The sequence below is a fragment of the Pipistrellus kuhlii genome, unplaced genomic scaffold (assembly GCF_014108245.1).
Source record: "Pipistrellus kuhlii isolate mPipKuh1 unplaced genomic scaffold, mPipKuh1.p scaffold_m20_p_4, whole genome shotgun sequence".
NCBI lineage: Eukaryota > Metazoa > Chordata > Mammalia > Chiroptera > Vespertilionidae > Pipistrellus > Pipistrellus kuhlii.
The window spans coordinates 58056630-58075058 of NW_023425540.1; the positions used below are offsets into that span (position 1 = coordinate 58056630).

General features: G+C 42.9%; 1 pseudogene; it reads right to left on the minus strand.

The window, feature by feature from the left end:
• Nucleotides 1-9683: 9683 nt before the first annotated feature.
• LOC118704065 lies at nt 9684-9759 on the minus strand (annotated as a pseudogene).
• Between the last annotated feature and the right edge of the window lie 8670 nt (nt 9760-18429).

Consider the following 18429-nt stretch of genomic DNA (forward strand, 5'->3'; position numbering starts at 1 on the left):
GTGGTGAGCAGTTAGGAGCCAGGAGTCCCAGATTGTGAGAGGGATGTCTGACAGTTAAATATATATTCGTATTTCTTTCCTCAGGCAGTTAGACATTCTCCAAGGGGTCCCAGATTGAAGAGGGTCCAGGCTGGGGTGAGGGGAATCCCCTATGCATGAGTTTAGTGCGCCAGGCCTCTAGTAATGGGATAAAAATAGTTGATTAAGGCATTTTGCTGATCTTAATTACCAAATATAATTTGGTAATTAATTATCACTCCTTGGCACTTGATTATTAATTTCATGATAGATAGAAGAAGTTAATTGATATCCAAATAAATCAATTACATAAACAAGATCTTGGAATTTTAAAAATTATTTCATATACAGAAATATATGAATATATATTCTATCTATATGAATACATGTCCTACATATTCTTGTACCATAATTACATCAATCTTCTTTAAAATATATTTTATTGATTTTTTTACAGAGAGGAAGGAAGAGGGATAGAGAGTTAGAAACATCAATCAGCTGCCTCCTGCACACCCTCCACTGGAGATGTGCCCACAACCAAGGTACATGCCATCAACCCCAGTGAACCAAACTGACCAGGCTACTTCAATCTTTTAATTAAAATTTTTAAAATATATTTTTATTGATTTCAGAGAGGAAGGGAGAGGGAGAAACAGATAGAAACATCAATGATGAGAGAGAATCATTGATTGGCTGCTTCCTGCCAGCTCCCTACTGGGGATTGAGCCTAAACCAGGGAATGTGCCTGTGACTGGAATCTAACCTGGGACCCTTCCATCCACAGGCCAACATTCTATTCACTGAGCCAAATAATTTTTTTTTTTGATTTAAGAAAAGAGAAATTGAATAAAGATGTAATAAGAGAATAACACTGAATAATTTTTGTATATTTACCATAGAATCATTAAATATTAGAGTATGAAGGAATTGTTCATGTATACAGGATAGGGCAAAGGCTAGTTTACAGATGTGGTTATGCAAAACACAGAGTTTATTCCTGTATTATTATTTATTAATTATTGTATTATTTTCCAGACAAAATAATCTATAAACTTACCTTTGCCCATCCTGTATTTATGCCCTCCACTAGATTCCTTAGTATGATTTTTATGGCTTCTCTGGCACTCAGAATAGGAGAATAAATATTCTATAAGACAACCCTTTTTCCAAAAAAAGAGAAGAAAATTATCTTCCATTTTACTAGTAAGCAAAATTAATTTGAGAAAATTTTTCACCATATTGAGTTAAAACATTATCTTAATAGTTCTTCAACTTTTTGTAGACATAGACAACATTTTATGGGGTAAGAGTATCATTTATTCATTCATCGAACACATATTGCCAGTTGCCAGCTGGCGTTCATACAAGCAGACCCCACTCATAAGCCAGTGCAGTCAAATTTGCAATATGCACAACTCAATCATCATTGTTGTCTTTCAACACTAAACCCCAACCTCACGGAAAAAACTCTTTCCCTACAATAAATCTAACTCTCTCTCTGAAATGCTCCCCAGAATTAATTTTTGCAGTTGAGTAATTACCACATTTTCCTATTACTTCCCCAAACCAAACATTGAGGTACTAATATAGGCATATCCAGAGGGTAGTAGGCAACAAAACAATTCCTGTCTATTCTCTTAGAGATTTTATCTAGCTCTAAATATCCACAATAAAGAGTAAAATGAACACATCTGGGATAATTTTACTTGCCTCCCAAAACACAGTACTCTGAAAATTTAGCAAGCATATGTTCTGTTTGCTTTTAGGTGGTGTTATCAAAAGACTATCTGATGGGTCCCAGATTCCTGCAACCAGTCAAGAAAACTTCTATGGTTTTAGGGGGTGGGGAGGAGAGCCATGCCAGAGCAGAGGAAAGAGAAGGGAGTCACTGACCTCTAGCAGACAATAGTTCTGCACAGGGCAGCTGTGGGCTCTTTCTCCCTCATTTTCCACATCTATAATAAGGGACCTTTAAAGTTCCTTCCAGCTTTAAAAATCTATAATTTCCACTCTTATTTGAATAAGATCAAATACCTTTCGAAAAAATAAAATGCACTTTTAATTTTCCACAGTATGACAAAGCTTATTTTAGACTTTTTTAGGTTGTTAGTGTCATAGAAGAGATTTTAGTCCCAAATTCAAACTGGGTACTGTTGGAGGAGGTCATTGAGAAGATGTGACAGCTGCTTGACCCTCCAGCTGGACCCAGCAATCTGAGGCTCCTTCTCTTTTCCCTGCCTTTGGAATGCACATTCTGCCCACCATTCCCACAGCTGGAGTTGTTTTCAAGGCTGCAGTCTTAACAGAGCAGTGTGTTGTTGAGACCATTTGGATGGTATATATGACTGGACCAGTTAAGGCCTCTATGCAAACTTTAAGATTCTGGCAAGCAGGTGCATAGATCTAGTATTTATCTTGAGGCTGCCCAGGCCAAGCTTTGTTAGTTCCTTGCTTATGGAACCTGCTGTCTGCCAATCCAACCTGGCCCGCCTCTGTCTTCAATCTCTCCTTGCCCTCTGTGTACAGGGGCCGGTTTATAAACTAACAAATATATAATATTCTTATTTCCATTTTAAATTTTTTTCAATGTATGTGATCTATTATTGCAATATACCAAAAGTTGGTAATATATTTACAAATTTATTTCTCAGTCAATTTAGAATTGTGATTGCTTTATTTACTAGCTGTTTTATTGCCCTGAGGTTTTCAGTGATTTTGAGTTTATAAGAAAAGCTTGAGAAAATATGGAAAAAAACGAGACAAACACTTGTGAATATATTAGTACATGGCAGTTGAATGAAAACTTTTGATCACTCTGTGTGGCAGAACTTGTGCCCGGTAACACTGAGCGGTTAATGCACTGCCTCTATCCTGGAGGTCCTCACAAGCCAATGATTTCATCTGCCATAGATGCAGGCGAGCCCCTGCTGCAGCTAAACAAACACTTCTGGGATGGAAATATGCTGCTGTTCTCAAAATTACCTTTCACTGAATATCTCCCCAAATAGCCACATGATTAGCCTTTCTTGGCCTCCTGCCCTGAGCTGTAAAATTGTGCTGTGCTTTATTTTTTCATAGTTGCTCCAGTTCATACCAGGGCACTGATGGTTCCAGAGGAGATAAATAACCACCTACCTTCGCCAGGAGGACAGGTGAAATCCTCCTCCCGACTGAGGGGCAGAACCTACAGGCTTTATGGACCTCCAAATCGTTATTTTCCCCTTTCCACATGGCAATCTAAGCAAACTGAAGAGCTTGCTTAGATTGCCGTGTTAATAAGCCTGACAAAGTTCATTAGCTCTAAGTTCATCTTTAAATCCTTAGGACTCACTTGGATATTTTATGTAAGAAATGCAGGAGTCACCTGCAATGCCTGAAAGAGGAAAAAGAGCACAAAGGCATAGAATCAGAGTTCAGAGCCAACATGTAAAGGAGGCTGTCAGGGCAGATTACTAAATGACGGACCTCCCACCTGAAGGAGGCGCTCTCGGACATGACCTGTTGCTGCCCCGGTTGGTCCCTTTGACCTCAGAGTAGGGCTGCGCTAATAAAAAAGGGAGGGGCTTTATTAGCTTTCTTTTTCATTCGTGTTTGTTTTGAAAACATTACATGCCTTGCAGATTACATGATAATTATATTTAAGGGCTGCCAAGGCGCTTCAGGAATAATTATCATACGATTTGCAGTTTTTAGAGCTCATGATAACAGCACTTTAAGGCTAGGAGACCTTCTTTAGTCATTCACAGCAATTACTTTCTCCAAAGTGCACTCTTAAAATTTTAGATTGTGCGTTGAGCCCAAAGAGGAACCAATGAAGCTTGACGAGATGTGTTCAAAGGAGGCCGGGACACCTGGGAACACGAAGCTCCGCCGGGGTCCTGACCAGGGGACCAGACAAATCAGAACCTTTCGCCAGGGCCCCATGAAGGCCAAGATTTAATAAAAACTAACAACTGCTTGGGGAGCTTGCTTGCAATAGACATAACAGTGCCTTCTCCTTCCTTACTCTTCATGGAAATCTCGAAATGTGATTAAAGTAGCATTGCAAGCCAGTCATTTTCACCACTTAACTGGAATTGCTCGTAAGAATGTTTCTAACCCTGACTACCTAACCAGTCAAGCCTTTAAGCATTTTGCTGTCAGCAGGTTAAGCTTTATCCAATCAGTCCTCTCCTGGGTGAAACTCCCTCCTCCTTTGGCATCGAAGACCCCATTCTTCCCTGCTTATCATCCTACTTCTAACTTTCTCCACGAATTCCTTCTACACTGCTGAGTTCTGTCTTTGACACATAGGTGATACTGAGTAATTTCTACTCTATAAATATATTGGTTGGTAATCATATACTGCTTATGAATTGAGCTGAGTGTGTATGCATTCGTGGCTAACAAGTATCTGTGTAGTGTCAGAATGGTGTCTGGTTATGTGTCAGTCACTCATTTATTCATCACCCAATACCTACTTCACATCTGCTAAGTGACAGACAACAGGCTGGGCACTGGAACAAAATAGGTAGAAACAGACAAAGTTCTGCCTTCGGGGATCAAAATAGAGTCCAATAAGAGCTGTAATGAGAGCATGTGAGAGCCACACCCTCTCCATGTTGGAGGAAAGCGGCCCTCCCAGGCTCTGAGGCTGCGACCTGAGGAAGATGAGGAAAGGGTTAAGGGGGAGCATGGTGCAGAGGAAGAAAATAGACTGTGAGAGTACCTGGAGGCAAAAGCTGAGCAGAGAGACTTTGAGGGAATGAAGGGTGAAGGCAAGGACAGAGGCAAGTGAGCAACAGATTGATTTTGTGCATTTGGGAGAGTTCAGAATGTCCACGTCGGGTGCAAGCAGTTTGTGCTCAGAACACTCACTCTGCTGGATGAGAAACTGATCTAATAGATTCAAGAAACACATCAGTTTAATCACAGCGAGAAGAGAGAGGGGTGATCATTTCTGGATGAGACCTGATGCTTAAGGCTTTATAGGAAACATCATAAATCTTCACAATTGTTCCCGTGTAAGGCAACAGGGTGGTACAGTAGTCCCCCCCCCTCCCTTATCTATGGTTTTGCTTCCCATCATTTATTCCCACCAGGGATAACCATGTTCCAAAAATATTTAATGTGAAATTCCAGAAATAAACAATTTATAAGTTTTAAACTGCACAGCATTCTGAGGACTGTGACGAATTTTCCAACGTATTCACACTGTACATGCTACCCACACATTAGTCATTTAGTAGTCATTGTATTATCTCATATCATCACAAGAAGGGCGAGTACAATCCAATAAGGCATTTTGGGAGAGAGACCACATTTACAACTTTCATTACTGTATATTGTTATATTATAGTTATTCTACTTTATTATCAGTTGCTATTAATCTCTTACTGTTCCTTACATAAAAATTCAACTTGCCACAGGTATGTATGTATAGGAGAAATCATAGTACATACAGGGTTTGGTACTATCCACAGTTTCAGGCACCCACTGGGGTTTGGTATATTACCTCCTCTCCCCCTCACAATCCCCCAATAAAACAAGTGTACTATATATGGCCCCTTCCCTTGAAGGATAAAGAGTGGGATTCCCACAAGAGGTTGCCCTTGAAGAAGGAAGTCCTTGTTCATTCCTTTACACCCCTTGTGCGGGGAAACACCAGCAACTGCAGAGAAAAGGAAGGCCCTAGCGGGGCCCCCAAAGGAAAACATCCCTGGTGATGGCAGTAAGGCCACTGGCCCACTTACATTCCTGTGGCGCTTCATCACAGTTTTTTTCTGTGATTCCCAAACAAAACAGCCCTGTTATAACCTTAGTGATCTCCTTCCTAAGTCATCATTCTTTAGGAGCCCCTCGCTCCTAATTAGTTCTGATTTAATTTGTACTTATCATATAAGCAATGAGCTGCCTGCTTTTGGTGCCCTAGAAGGATTCAAGATGAACTTTTTTGACTTCTATCATTTTTGAATGGCACGCATCACCATCAGCTCTGTTGGAAGACCAAGAGACAGTGTCTAATTTTACGTGAAACACTACAGTCATTTGTCCCTGGGAATATGCCTGTCCCGCCTGGCTTTTTAGTGATGTTATCTTGGAATGTCAGCCCATTTCCTTCGGAAGTGCTAACTGCGGGACAGGATGCAAAGAATTTAGTCTAATGAGCAGACAACAGGTCGGCTGGGTTAAGCCCAGGCTAGGACTGCTTTAGTACAAAAAGAATAAACAAACCTGATTTTTCTTTGCTGAAGGACCCCTATTGAAAGGCGCTCCCCTGCTGCCACTGATGATGCGCATTACCTGACATGGCCCCTCACGTGTCCACGCCCTTTTCAAGGCTCTTGGAGGGGCATAGCAATTTTGTATTATAATTTTGTATATTTTTTTAATGGGGCTCCCCAAATTATACGAACTTCAGCCAGTCCCCACAATACCTGATTCCACAGATGTGTTTCTGGGTCCAGGCTCTCAGCAGCAGCAGGACACCTGGGAGTCTCTGCTAGATTGACAATAGCAATTGTTTCCAAGGGTGTGCCTTTCCACCAGCTTCCCCCCTCTGGTTTTTCTTTAAGGGGCCATTGTACCAAAGAGAAGGAAGGAAGTGACTAAGAAAAGGAAGTTATGCCTAAGGCATTTAAGAAGTGTATTTTTCAAAGGACAAAAAACACACACACTTTTTCCCAAATTAGGGGTTTCAGGTGAGGCCAAGGGCTGCGGATGGAGACATACATTTCTGAGCGGTTGGATTCCTTCTTTGGTCTGCTCCTGCTCTTCGGCATACAGGCATGCAGATTGTTCCTTGCGCCTTCACGGATTTTTCCCAGGGTCCTCTTGACATTCCCAAACGCAATTCATGGTCCATCTGACTCTCTGTTTCCTTTTTTCTCAGCCCCCAGAGATGTGCGTGCCAACCTTCTGAACTGCTGACTTCATTTTCATCTTCGGCACGGGAGAGTCGAGGGGCTGGTTGCAGATAAATTACCTATGTTTTCCTGGAGTCGTACCCATCACAGCCTGTCTGAGATAGTCCCCTTTCACATTACTTTTTTTTTCTGTCATCCCCCTCAGCCACATCAGCCAGCGAGACGAATAGAGACAGTGAACTTAGCGTGCATTTTTTGTCCATCCCCGCCACAAGAAATCATTTCCAACGGGGTTTACTCTTTGTGATGGAAAAAAAAGCAGGAAAGAATCTTGTTCTGTGTGGTCTCAAGCCCACAGTGGTAGAGGCCGTCTTATGATGAAACTTCCAGCTCCAGGGGAAAGAGTGCAGGGCACACCTAAAATACAGGATTGTATACGTGTGCATACACATTCAAACATACAGCAGGTTTGCCCAGTAATTGATATGCACCTGGTGGGTACAAGGCCTCTTTCTGAGTGTTGGATATGTGCTTGTGAGGGAGCCCATTTTTTCCTTTGACATTCAGTTAAGCTAAAAGCAAAACCAGCCATCTGCACTGCCTTTGATATAGTGGATTGCTAAAAGCTGTTCCCTGTCGGACCTCTCCTTTCAGCCTTGGCAAGGAGAGACATACACATATGACACTTCTGTCATCCACATCTGAAACACACAGATTTCAATAGAGTCATAGGTTCCTCCATGGAACCATCATGCTAAATACTACATTTTCCCTAGTGGCTGGCTTTCCTTCTATTGCCACAGCAAAATGAAAGGCATTCATTTCAGGTTTTGTGTTTTGTGTGTGTGTGTTTGTTTTCACTGCTGAGGGCACCAAACATTCTCTGTGATCCTCAATTGTGCTCCACATTTTTCGTTAACACTTGCATTTAAGCAGCTCCTTCTCATTCTCCCCTTTGTTCCTGTTCTGCCAGAACTAGTTGCTGGCAGTTGCCATGCCAACCTCAAATCCTGGGGTCCTGCTGCTAGATCACAAGCTGCTATTAGCATATTTTTAATAGCACCTGATTGCCCTCCAAAGACCTTCTAGTAGCTGAACTCCATTAGCTCCCAGCGTCAGGAGATTTGACTGCATATCTACAGACCGGATGGGGGAGAGAATGTGCTGAGCTGCACAGCCAGTCTCCAGGCTGCTCCAGCAGTGCCAGATTGGTTCCTTGGGCCCAATTCTGAGTGAAGATCATGACAACTGCATGGTCTATGTAGGTATCCGTCTTGTTTTTAGAGCTGACTTCCTATAACGTGGAATGCCAATGGGACTGTCAAATTTGTAAAAAAAAAAATGTCTCATTTTTAATTGAAAAGTCAGCTCTCTACAGTTTGGGGACATGAGTAAGGGCCATACTTCCATCTTGCTCTTTTTAACTTAGGCCAAACCAAACAGAGCAGGCAATATGGATCAGAAGTCAGTTTCTCTTTAAAAATAAATAAATAAATAAATAAATAACAGAGGTAGAGAGATAACAGTACATTAGAAGTGTTTTAGTAATTAAGAAAGTAAAAAAGACAGATTATTTCAAAGTATGTACTTAAGAGCTTTTGAAATTAAGCTTCTTTGAAGTTCTGAAGTTCTCAGCAGCCAGGAAGCTAAGTAGAAGAATTTTTAAGCCTAAAGTGAAGATAAGAGGAAGCTTAAAAAATGCTACTAAAATTTAAATAGCACCAAACTGGTCAAAAACAATTTGGTGAGGAGGACTTTGCTAGCTCAGGTGCTATGGGGAGGGGCGAGACAGACAAGGCAAATGAGTGGAGTGAAATGATTGGAAGATGGAAGGCAATGGGCACAGAGTGCTATGGAAGCGTGAGTGACATAAGGACAAGGGCCTGTCTAGATTGAGTGCTCGCTCCTACAAGTGATCAGGAGGCCCCAGTGCTGCTAAGTATTCAGATAGTTGAAGAAAAGTTACAGATATATGTTGTTGGTGAAATCTTCCAATTTAAAAACATTGAATATATAATAATTTAACTTTAAAACATTGGGCAATCCAAAACTCTGAGGGGGGAAAAAATCACTTCTTGCATTGAATATGGTCCAGAAACTGCCAATTCACAACTCATTTTGAAAGAAAGCTTTTTTGTTTGTTTGTTGTTAATCTTCACTTGAGAATATTTTCTCCCATTGATTTTCTTTTTCTTTTTAGAAGAGAAAGTGGAAGGGAGGGAGAATATGGAAAGAGAGAGAAACATCAACATGAGAGAGACATCTTAATTCGTTGCCTCCTACACATGCTCTGACTTGGGTGGGCAGAGATTGATTCTGCAACCCAGATATTTGCCCTTTTCCGGGAATCAAACCCGCCAACTCTAACAACTGAGCAACACTGGCCAGGGCTTAAAAGAGCCATTTTGAAATCTAGAACTAAGAAATTATACAAATAACAAATCCAAATTACTAACTTAGGACCTATATTTTAATAAAAAGCAACACTAGGCAAATTTATATGTCAATCGGTCTCCTTAGGTAAATTTTCATGAAACTGTAGTTGAGTCAAATAAGCAATGCTAGAAGAACAATGAGCAATGTAAAACTTCAAAGGATAAAACAAAACATAGCTGGCTGGTACAGTTATAAAAAACTTGAAGGAAAGGATAGAATCTGATTGGATTTGGAAGAACAGATGAAAGGGGAATTTTCTGGGCAGAAGGCACAGTGGACCACAAGTCCCAAGGGAGGAAATTACCGTATTTTCTGGCGTATAAGACGACCCCCTAATTTTACAGTTAAAACATAGGTTTAGGCCTATATTCGCTGTATAAGACTACCCCCCACTTCCGAGGCAACACCAGTTCTTTTTTTAGTAACGAACTATAGAAATGATCCCTGAAAGTATAGTCTTACCAGTTCTTTTTTTAATAGACCGCCTCTCTGACTGGCCAATCTGAGCAGGTTTTTTACTAGAACACAGTGTCGTCTTATACGCCGGAAAATACCGTATAATACACTTGGTTCTTCACTGAGAAAACTGGAACATCACAGAGGCAATGCTGGACAAACATACACACACACACACACACACACACACAACACACACACAAAAAAAAAATAAAGAAAAACATTACTATTTACTTACAGTTCTTCATTTTCCATATGAGGACTGAGAGGCATGAAAAGTTCAATTTATCTTAGGAATGTAGGTTCAGGTATTTGAATAAGGCTGCCCAAGAGGCAGACAATCTGAAAGGCATTGCATTAGTGCTCAGAACATTCACTTATATTATGTTCATGTGGATACACTTTTCCCTGATTTTCTTCAGAAGACTTGCATTTCTTCATTTTTTAAAAATGAGTTCTACATGCTGCCTCTGTGTTAATAGATCAGCAGCTTAATTTTGAATTCCACTTGTAAACCTGGGATTTCAAGCCTAGATTCCCCCCGCCCTCCAAGGATTTAAAAGTGTACTAGCCAGCCTAGCCAGTGTGGCTCATTGGTTGAGAATCTACCAGGTTCAATTCCTGGGCAGGGCACATGCCCGGAGTTGTGGGCTAATCCCCAGTAGGGAGCAGGCAGGAGGCAGCCAATCAATGATTCTCTCTCATCACTGATATTTTTATCTCTCTCTCCCTCTCCCTTTCTCTCTGAAATCAATAAAAATATATATTTTAAAAAGTGTACTTTCTCATTGAGGTCAAATGTAGGTGCCTAAATTGATACCTGTCACTTATAGACCTTAAAGAGCTTGGTGGTTTCAACATTATTTTAATTAACATACTAAAATTATGATACTGTAACAATTGAGAGAAAATTTTGGTCTTTTAAATGTTAAGACTGCTTTTTGCAGCCCCCTGGGCAAAGCCATGTGGAGGGTGGGACAGTGGAGTCAGTTCATCTCCAATCAGGGCTGCCCTGGAGAAGAGTCTGCAAGTGTTGGAGGGGATCCTGGGAGGAGGCCAACAGGGCTAGTATGGAACTATCAGAGGAAGAAAGTTAATTAAAAGTCCAGTGAAGTCAACCAAAAGAATAATAAATCAAAAAGTTCATCAGGCTGGAGGAGCTGAGCTGAACAAGAGCCAAAGGATCAAAGTGAGGGTCAGAAACAGGATGATCGGAGACAAAACCAACTCAGGAACTCGCCCTGGGAATGCTGAGACAATGCTCTGGCAATGTCTTACAGGTCAGTGAGCCCAGCTGGACAGCGCTCTTGGTCTGACAATATCAAAGCACGGATAAGTCCTCATACTTTGATGGAAGGGAACAGTATGGAGAGACACTTTTGCAAGCACTAGTTTTGGAGCGTTTTTTCCTACTCTGCCAAATGAGAGATTTGTGCTGATGGCGGCTCATGTCTGTGTGAAGAGTAATGCTCCCGGACACCATCTGGACAAGACACCTAAAGCTCTAAGTCAGGCCTCTCCTACACCCAGCCAGTCCTCCCTCAACCTTGGCAAATCTATCCACGGTGAATGTGCTGACCATCAGCACCGACCTGCCCAGTAATGTTTGAGGAGAGCACACAGCTGTTACCTCAGTTAGCACCTTCTGCAGGAAGGAAACACCTGTGGAGAGTTCCTCTCCCTATGTCCTAAGATCAGGCCCTGAAATCTGGGGAAATGCTTATGATGGCAATGTGACGTCCTCTAAAGTCAAGTACACCCATCAGGCTAAAAGAGAGCGAGGAAAGTGCACGCCAAGTTTGACTGTGGTCGCATAAACGGGCCTTAGCTGTTTCCTGAAGATAGGAGCGAGAACTCTCCTGGGGAAAGCTGACTGAGCTCACACATTTCACCCTTGGCCTACTTTGTTTATCTTAAGACCACTGAAGCATTCAGTCTAGACCATACAGTATTTCCAGTATCGACTTCTTTCCCAAGCATCTGGTTTTCCTTAGGCCCCACGTGCCTCACCCTGCATGACCTTGTGTTGGGATCCAAGAACAGCTACAGAATGTCCTACCCATTCTCGGTCGCTGAAGACATCTGTTGAAGTCTCGGGCCATTCTTCTAACTTGTCAGACAGTACAGACTCGGGTTTTTCCTTCTGGACAGCAAATGTGGGCATCTGAGTATGACTTTATCCTGTTGTTCCAAACTCAGGGAAGGAAACGGCCAGGGAACTCTTTCCTTGAGAACTCCAACTGCAGGCCTGGCATCCTGGGAACTTCTTTTTTTTTTTTTGCTTACATTTCTTTATTGATTAAGGTATCACATATTTGTCCTCATCCCCCCATTCCCATCCCAAACCACCATGCATGTCCCTACCCCCTTGTTGTCCTTGACCACTGGTTAGGCTCACATGGATGTAATTATTAGGTCTTTTTTTTTTTTTTTTAAATCAATCTTTATTGTTCATATTGTTACAAAGGTTCCTCATCTCTTCCCCCCTCCACCAGGTTCCCACCCCACCCTCCGCCCCCTCCCCATCCCCCATTGTCCTCATCCATAGGTGCAGTTTATGTTCAGTCTCTTCCTCCCTCCCTTTCCCCGATAGTAAATCCCTTTTCAGATAGTAAATCAGTTACTTAGCATTTTCTCATATCAATAATACCACCACATGCCCAAAGATACATTTCACACAAAAGACATTTCCAAATAGGTCAACCAGCCTCATCCAGGCCCCACCCAAGGCACTCACAGATCAACACCCCAGCCCTATACTAACTCAACACATCCAGATCTAAGCCTTCATCACTTGATTCAGCAGACCCTCAGGTTCCCACAAAAGTTTCCAGCCATGTCTGAGAGGCAGGCGTGGGGCAGGGGCAGGCGAAGAGCGAGCTGTTCCGGGCCTGGCCTCCGTTGCTCTGGTTCGTTCCACAACCAGCTGCTCCGGGTCTGGTCACCGCCGCTCCCGACCTAGTTGCCCTGGACCTGGCTGCTGCTGCTCCGGGCCTGGCCGCTCCCAGCCTGGCAGCCGCTGCTCCGGGCCTGGCCGCACCAGATCCGGCTGCTCTGGGCCCGGCTGCCCCGGGCCCGGCCGCTCCGAGTCTGGCCGCTCCCAGCCTGGATGCTCCGGGCTTGGCTACTGCTGTTCTGGACCTGGCTGCTCCCAACCCGGCTGCTCTGGGCCCGGCTTCTCCGGGCCCGTCCACTCCGGGTCTGGGTGTTCCTGGACTGGCCTCCCTGGGCTTGGCTGCCTCCGCCTCAGGCCTGGCTGCCACTGCTTCAGGTCTGGCTGCTCCAGTGCTGGCTGTTGTTGCTCTGGTTCTGGCTGCTGCTGCTCTGGGGCCTGGCCGTTGCTGCTCCGGGCCCGGTTGCCATTGCTTTGTGCCTGGGCACTCTAGGTCTGGCCGCCACTGTTCCAACATTCTGTCCTTTTTTTTTTAACGCATTTATGTTGCAATGTTGGCTGGTGAGTTGAGTTCTGACTTAGTCTTTGAATTTTCAAGATCTTCTTTGTATTCTTTCTTAAGTAATTTTACTATCTTTTGCTCTCACTTGATGTCTTCACATTGAGAACTTTGGTTTCTTCCTCCTGTCCTGGGAGCTCAGCAGGTTGGCCTGTGGCACCCCTTTGTTCTCCGCGGGCTCCCGTGCTGTGCCAGCCTGTTGCCGGGGTTGGCGCCGCCCAGGAAGCAGCCCCTGGCCTTGGCTCCGTTGCCCGCGCTCAGAGGTCGATGGCTCAGGGGCACCCCCCACCCCTGGGGGCCCCGTTGCCGAGCTCCCTGCCGGCGCCCGGCTGGCTGGTGTCTGGCAGGGGCTCCTGCTCCCTGTCGCATTCCTCCAGTCTGGAGCTTTTTTTTTTCTCCTTCCCGCTAGGGGAGTCCAGGATCAGAGTCAACAGACTGTCCTCTGCGCTCAGTGCGCGCGACTCTGGGGGCTCCGCTTTTCGCCACTCCCCTGGGATTCTGCCTCACAGCTCCGTCTCCCCCTGCCCGAGCCTGGGTCCCCAGGGTCTGGTCCAGGACTGGGGTTCAGAGCAGTCCGGACTGAGGCACAGCGCTGCCGGAGGCTTTGTTTCTTCACGTTAGGGTAATCCAGCATCAAAGTCAACATTCCGTCCTCTGCGCACAATGTGCTCGGGACTCCGGGGGCCCTGCTTTTCGCTGCTCACTTGGGATTCCACCTCACAGCCCCGTCTCCCCCACCGGAGCCTGGGTCCCCAGGGTCTGGCTCATAACTGGGGGGTCAGCGCTGCTGGTTCGGGGGTTTAGCCCAGGCTGGGGGTTTTATTTCCTTCCTGCTAGGGAACGCCAGGCAGCACCCAGCCCTCTCCTCCTCTCCGGCTGCGTCCTCTCCGTGCACGCGTGCGTGCACACAGCATGTCTCCGTACCTTAGGATTTTTCAGCTCCTCTGATTTTCCTTCTGGTTTTCTCTTTCCTTCTTGTTGTAGAATTTTCAGTCAGTCAACTACCTGTAGCTCTGGGCGATGTCCACTCTACATTTTAGTTGTATTCCATTGAAATTGTTGTGTGCTGCTGCGGTTAGGTGTCTACCCGAGCAGCCATCTTGGATCAATTATCCTGGGAACTTCTTGAGGTGACAGCACTGAAGCTCTTTGAAAAACCTCAGCCACCATAAAATTGGTTTTCACACCATTCATGTTCATTGTAGCATGGTGTTCACTTTTCTTCACTTTTAAAATGTTTAAAAATCTACCAATTAACAAGTATTTATTGAGTACCTGCACTATAACTGTGCTAAGTTAACTGCTTTAGCGAAAGCTTCTGATCTCAAGAACCTTATCTCTGAGATGAGAAGATAAAAATAATTTGTATAGCCGAAACCGGTTTGGCTCAGTGGTAGAGCATCGGTCTGCAGACTGAAAAGTCCCAGGTTCGATTCCGGTCAGGGGCATGTACGTTGGTTGTGGGCACATCCCCGATGGGGGGTGTGCAGGAGGCAGCTGGTCTATGTTCCTCTCTCATCGACGTTTCTAGCTCTCTATCTCTCTCCCTTCTTCTCTGTAAAAAATCAATAAAATATATTTTAAAAAAATTATAATTTGTATAAAGGAACACTGAGTAACACAAGGAAGTGTGTCCTGAAGGCCAGCATTGTAAGTGGGAGACGAGTTTCCTGGAAATGGAATCTTAAAAGGAGAGCAATGGATGCTTGAGAGTAGAAATGTTATGGTCAGCTTTGTAGGTTGGGTAGAAACTGATTGGTGGATGAATTATAAAGAACCTTTATGCACGTAAAATTAACTGAATTTATTTAGATAGGAATACATAGTAAGCTAAGTAAAGCATATGGCAACAGTTCAGATTTGATTTATTCATTGTGTTGTCTCATTATCTTGTATTATCTTTTTAAAATTTCTTTAAAATATATTTTTATTGCTTTCAGAGAGAAAGGACGAGGAGAGAGAGAGAGAAACATCAATGATGAGGGAATCATTGATTGGCTGCTTCCTTCACGCCCCCTACTGGGGCTTGAGTCCACAACCCCAGCATGTGCCCATGACTGCAATAGAACTGAGAACCCTCAGTCCACAGACTGATGCTCTATCCACTGAGCCAAACTGGTTAGGGCTTGTATTACCTTTTTATATAGTAAGAGATAAGGAATTTGATTTCTATTTGATACAAATTCAGATAATCTACGATTACCTATTTATCTCTGTCTTTGTATCTAAGGTTTATGAAAACTCCTGATTCTCATAAACTTCGACCAAAACATTATATGTTCCTTGAATATCACACTGTTTCCTTTCAACCAACAAATTTTTGTTATTGTTCTAGATATTTTATATTTGTAATTAGATCCATTTCCACCACTAGATTTGCCCAATCTGTGATATACCACTTTCATATTACATTTTCCTCTCCTACCTTATGAATGGTCAAATTAGATAAGAACCAACACCTAAACATGTATGTATCTTGGGTTTCAGAAAGACTTGGTGTCCCTTTACTAATTGTTCTGTTTCAAACTAAGAGACAATAAGCAATCAATAATTGACATCCAAAGGAGGAATATTAGCAGCCTCAGGAGATACTGAAACCACAAACAGACTGGTCTTGTTGATTCCCTGAGGGACCTGCCAAGGGGTCAATACCACCTCCGTATTGAAGACAGGTACCAGAAAAGACAGCCATGATAGGAACCATGTGAACGTTCATAACCAAACAATGATTCTTGTGATGTGCTTAATATGAACTTTAGAGGACAATCTAGTCAGCCACAAAGAAATTAATACCCTGCAGGGAGTACACCTAAAACCTCTGCATTTAGAAAGCCTACTCTAAAGACATGTTCTGAGCTGTACCTGGTGGCTCCCAGTTATGATTAAGTCTTTATTTCACACAATTTTTAGGTGAATCCACTAGAGGACTAACACTCAGGCTTGGCTACAGGGAAAGAAAGATGAAGTGTGTAAATAAAGAAACTATAGTTTCAACAGGCCTCTTGGACTGTTTCCAAAAACAGAGGAGGATTTATGGGAAGGTGTTTGGAACTCCACTGTAAGAGCAGTGAGTGTGTGCAGTGAGCAGGCATTGAAGTATGCATAAGAGCCAGATATTCTTGCCCCAAGTGGTCAGTTTTGTCCCTCACAAGTATGACAAGTCCCAATGTGTGTCATTTGACCATTAGCTACATTAGTAGAACATACTATTGAAAGTGACAGCACCTGAATTATTGGGAAATTTCTGGCATTGTTATTTTCACAGAAGAGGAAACATGGTGCTGTGTATGATACATAAACACCAGGTTCATTGGGAAAAACTTTTACATTCTGGACCTGATTCTAGGAGTAAGATATAAACATCCTTTCAGTGTATATTCTGTTTATTGCATTAAGTGTTATATAAGGCCTAAAACATGTGCACCTGTAAAGTGAGACATGTGTAGCCCTAAAGTGAGTTTCCCATGGGATATGGCTGAGATTGGAGGGCCTTAGGGGAATGCTACAGGGTAGAGTTCTGACTGGATGGTGAAGCTGCTTCATTCATTTGACTGCCAGGGACACCATTCACTATGATGGGAAAATGAGTAATAAAGAACACAAGAAACAAACTGTACTTGATTAATCACACCAACAAATTTGTTTTTAGTCCTGCTACATAGTACACAGTGTGATAGGTATCAAAGATATGGCTATAAATGGGCTTTCCTCTCAAGAACTCATGGATTTTTGAAGGTGAAAAATAATATTTCAGGAAAGTAGTTGTAATAGATATGCACATAAAATGAATATATCTCAGGATTTGTATGAATAGTGTGTGGCGGTTGTTGAATTACACCATAGGAGACTTCCTCTTACAGGATCATTAAGAATTGGCCTAGGAATATGAAGTTATAGGCTAATCTGATCTCCAGTACCACAAACAAGTTACAAGTTAATTTTTTCCTCCAACATAGGAAGGATGTAAGAAGCCCTATCCCATTAGATTATTTAGGGTTCCAAGTTCCTATGTCAAGGACCATGAAGGACTTTAGATTTTATCTTATTTGTAAAGTATCAATTTAGCATGCCACAGTTTCATAAATAGAAACAGACATGAGACTCCTGGGTCAGAGACAAAGGACTGTGTTACTCAAGGTAATATAATAGCAACAGTCAGAGTATCAGCATTTGCTCCAGTTGCCCGAGTCCCAAATCTCACACAGCTCACTAAGAGGGACAAGAATCACCTGCACTGGCTGTGTCTTACTATATAAGAAAGGAACCCCAGGTGTATGAAACCAAATATTTCATAATTAGCAGTAAGTTGGCCTGAGTTTTGTCCCAGAAGATGACATTATCTTTATTATCCTGAGTAGTTAACTTGCCCTAAGAGAGGGAGAATATCTCTATCTTCTAAGACTGTTTGATACACAAACATCTGTGAAAAGAAACGTATGTGAAAAGAAAAGCATTTGGAATAAAGGTGATCAGTGTTTCAGCTCATCAGGTGAGCAGAAAGGTTCTACTCATGGTGACTTACCTCTCAATACCTTAACTCTGTCCTTTAGGGTGGGATTGGCAAACTATGATCCTTGGGCAAAATCTGGCCCACCTCCTGTTTTTTGTAAATAAAGTTTTATTGGCACACAGCTACACACATTTATTTATGTATTTTCTTTGGCTGCTTCAGTGCTACAATGGTAGAGATGAGTAGTTTCAACAGAGACCATATAGTTTCTTTACAGAAAAAGAATGTGACCACCTCTGCTCTAGGGTATGGTCCTTCTCCATCTGACTGAAGCAGGCTGGCAACTATCACACCCACCATCCAGCATTCAGGAATAAAGAAAGGAGGAAGAAGAACCAAACAATTGTTTAAAGGATGTGACCCAGAAGTTGACTTCTGTTCATTACTCATTGACCAGAACTTAGGTTACATGTTTAATTTGTTGAATCAGTTTTTTACTGATTCAATAGAAGTATTTACAGGACTCAACATATAGTTGTATTTTGGCCAAGATTTAATGCAAAACAACAATACAAAGAAAAATCATCAAAGGGCAAAGGCACATGGGGCAAAGTCCAGAGGAAACCAGCTGCTTGCTTCCAAGAGTACTTTCCCAGTACAGGATGTGCTTAATTTTTCCAGCAACAAATTGTGACTACGTGTGTAAAATGCTATTTGCCAAGGAAACTTATTAGAGACTCAGTACCCAGGGTTTTTGTTGGGGCTGGTCATG